The 3,650-nt window shown below is 52.2% G+C and overlaps 1 non-coding gene across 1 annotated transcript; it reads right to left on the bottom strand.

Annotated features, from left to right (window-relative positions):
• Positions 1-3,005: 3,005 nt before the first annotated feature.
• Positions 3,006-3,079, bottom strand: TRNAK-CUU (transfer RNA lysine (anticodon CUU)). Its single transcript has one exon. It is a non-coding gene; the product is annotated as a tRNA-Lys (tRNA).
• Positions 3,080-3,650: the final 571 nt, after the last annotated feature.

Raw genomic sequence — 3,650 nt, 5'->3', positions numbered from 1 at the left:
TCTAACTGCAGATTTTACTGCTTTTTTTCTTTTCTAGTTTAAAAATAAAGCTCTTTGTAATTGTAGTACAAATTCAGTTCTATGCTACAGACCTAAGATCACTAATAGTTAAGTATAAATTTTAGATGTATTTAGAGTGGGGGGTTCTTATCTCACTTACACACTGAAAGTGGTAAGCAACTTCACAGTTAGGTAAAATGCTCTTTTCCACTCTGACTGCATGGAAATTTTGCAAGTTGGACTCAGGGAATGCAGCTGGGGGGCAGGACTGTTGTGGCACATGCCCAATTTCTGCAACCAACATTTGCTATCTCACTCCATAATGCCACACACAGAGCGACCTTTTACCTTTCAGAATCAGAATATATCACAGAAGAGATCTAATAGCATAAGCTTAAGGTGAGGGACTGTAGCACTAACAGCAATTTTAAGAGATTCAAAAATGTCTCTGCCTTTACACACAAGGAACAGCAAAAAGGAAATCAACTAAAACAACCACAAACAGCTAGACACCCATTCTTACCTCCCACATACTTTTGCCATTTGGAACCCATACCCCTTAATGGTGAGTACTTTCCAGGTGAGGGTGAAGCTGAAGGCTTAACTGAAAACAGTTTAAGAAATGCTCCCGTCTCTGGCACTCAGCTATCCAGCTCCCAATGGGGTCCAAACCCCAAATAGATCCCTTTTACCCTGTAGAAGCTGTAATATCCTGTGACCAGGACAGCTGCCTAGCAGACTGCGCATCTGCCTGCCAGTGTGAGAGTGCATAAGGTGCTAATCCAGATAGTGGTGGCTGAGTGGCAGCGGTCATGAAAAACCAGCAGAATGGTGCAGCAAAAGTGTGCTGGGCCCATAACCCAGAGATTAATGGATCAAAGCCATCCTCTGCTACATGTGTGCTTGCTTCTTTTCCCTCAGGGCCTTCCAGCAAGGCAGTGATCAGCAGAGCACCAAGAGCCTAGGCCATGAGGCTACCTGGACTGAAGGCAAGAGGCAGGCCTGGGTATGGCGAGGGCCTCCTGTCCTGGAATGAGGCTGCAGTACTTCCTGGTCCCCTTTTCCCACCCACACTGGCAGGCAGCGTGTGCTGCAGGAGAACAGGAAGGAGGCTCTCGGGACACCAGGCAGTGCTGTGTGTGTGGCTGTCAGGGGAAAGAGCCTAGGCTCCTGACTCAAACTGCCATTGACGGGCGTGGCTCTGCACACCGTCAGCCAGGGCAGGCCAGGCTGCGGACGTGACTCAGGCGTGAGTAGCATGGCCGCGCTTTCCTGACAAGGCGTGAGGCAGGCCAAGAGCTTTGCACAGCCTACAGGGAAATGGGAGGGAGACGTCTTTGAGCCGGCGTGTCTCGTCTGCTTCTCCTTTGCCACTTGGGCGGAGGGGGAGAGAGAGCGAAATGTTCCTGGCTGAAAGTTTTTGTGCTCGGCCTTGAGGATTAAACCTGAGCCTCTGGAACAGCTGCTGGGAGATGGGTTTCTGAATGACATCCAGCCCGGTCTTTGGGCCACTAGCTGAACGCACTGAGGCCAAGAGGCAGCAAAATGGGACCTTTGAGGCTCCCCGCAGGCAGGGCCAGCTTTAGGAAGTGCGGGGCCCAATTCGAACATATTCGGCGGGGCCCCGGCAGGGATGACTAAAAAAAAAATCATGTAAATAAAAGCCTTTCATTTCTTAGCAGCCGGTTCCCTGTAAAAAGTTCTGATTTAAGGGATGTGCCACAGTATGTATTTTTTGTACCAATAGCGTAACCATACATCCATATTTTTAAAAATTTCTCCCAAATGGTCTATTTAAGAACCAAAAAGCTGGACATGTCCAGGAAAATACGGATGTATGTTAACCCTACCTAAAATTCTTTTTTAAAAAGATGGGCCTGAACTAGAAATGAGCTCCATTTCACATGTGTGGGTCCCTGCCACTCCCTGGCGGTGTGCTAGGGTGACCAGATGTCCCGATTTTATAGAGACAGTCCCGATTTGGGGGGTCTTTTGCTTATATAGGATCCTATTACCCCCCACCCTGTTCCAATTTTTCACACTTGCTGTCTGGTCACCCTAAGGTGTGCACATGTGTGGGTCACAGCTGTTCACTGCCCCTCTCATTGCAGCATGTGTGCAGGGTTACTGCCCTGGGAACTGCAGGGCACCAGTGGACATGGGGCTGGCTGGAGGCAGGGCAGGGGCTGACTGGAGGTAGGGTCTGGCTGCAAGCAGAGCAAGGCGTGCGGGGCTGGCTGCAGACAGGACAGGGGGTGCAGGACTGGCTGCAAATGGGCTGGCTGCAGGCAGGGCAGGGTGTGTGGGACTGGCTGCTGACAGGGGCTGGCAGGAGGCAGGGGGATGTGGGGTGGAGTGGGCTGGTTGGCTTCAGGCAGGGCCTCAGGGGACTGCGCAGGGGTTGGCAGGCCTGGAGACAGAGGAGTGTGGGACTGGCTGGCTTAAGGCAGGGGAGTGCGGCAAGGGTTGACTGGAGACAGGGCACGGGGTGCGGGGCTGGTGCAGGCAGGGCAGGGGGTGCAGCAGGGGCTGGCTGTGGGCAGCGGTGCGGGTACAGGGGGTACAGCTTACCCTGTACGGTAAGTGCCCCCTCCTCCACCAAGGTAGCAGCAGCAGCCCAGGGCTCGGGGGCTATTTAAAGGGCCTGGGGCTCCCCTGCTTCCACCGCCCCAGCCCTTTGAATAGCCGCGGGAGCCCTGGGGAAGTGGCGGGGCTCCGGGGGCTGTTTAAAGGGCCGGGGCAGTAGAAGCAAGGGGAGCCCCAGACTTTTTAAATAGCCCCCAAGTCTCCAGCAGTGGGGCTCTGGTGGCAATTTAAACAGCCTGAGGCTCCAGTCCCTGCTGGGAGCCCCAGGCCCTTTAAATTGCCCCCTGGGGAAGCTGGGCCACCCTAGTACAGTGCAGCAGCAGGGCTTGGGTGCGGGCCCCGATTCAGGGGAATTGGTTGAATTGGCCTAAAGCCGGCCCTGCCCGCAGGAAAGCAAGGAAGTAGCACAGGCTTATCACTGTCCCTGGGTGGGCTTGAACCACCATCCTTTCAGTTAAGAGCCAAACGTGCTAACCCATTGCACCACAGAGACACAGACAGGCCAGGCTGTATGGAGCACAACAGTCAGGAATCAGCTCAGGGTCCAGTCTAGCACATGTATGCAGTGGTTGGACAAGCAACAGCAAGGAACTGGACTGGTGCGGAGTGAAAGATCTGTGGGAAGGAACCGAAAATAGTACTGGGGCTGCAGTACAGGGCTTGCATACACTTTCTTTGACCTGTTTTGCTGGAAGAGTTAGCAGGGCAAGCTTGTTAGTCACAGGTAAGGGGGTGAGTTTATGCAAATTCTGGACTCTGGGACCACAGCTGGGGTGAGACAAGCACAACTTTTGTGGCACATGCACCCTGTCTGCAACCAACCTTTGTTACTTCACTCCATAACAGCACACACACAGCAATCTTTTACCTTTCAGCACCAAAATATATTGTAGAAGAAATCTAATAGCATAATATTAAGATGAGAAACTTCAGTACTAACAACAATTCTAAAGATATTCAAAAATACCTCCGTCTTTAAACACCAGACACAAAATCAATCAGACCAAGAACAAACATCTATTTCTACTTCCCACACACTTGGGGAGGGGGGTTGGAACCCATAC

This window comes from Gopherus flavomarginatus, unplaced genomic scaffold (assembly GCF_025201925.1).
Source record: "Gopherus flavomarginatus isolate rGopFla2 unplaced genomic scaffold, rGopFla2.mat.asm mat_scaffold_55_arrow_ctg1, whole genome shotgun sequence".
Taxonomy (NCBI): Eukaryota; Metazoa; Chordata; order Testudines; family Testudinidae; genus Gopherus; species Gopherus flavomarginatus.
This window is presented reverse-complemented; position numbering and strand designations above follow the sequence as displayed.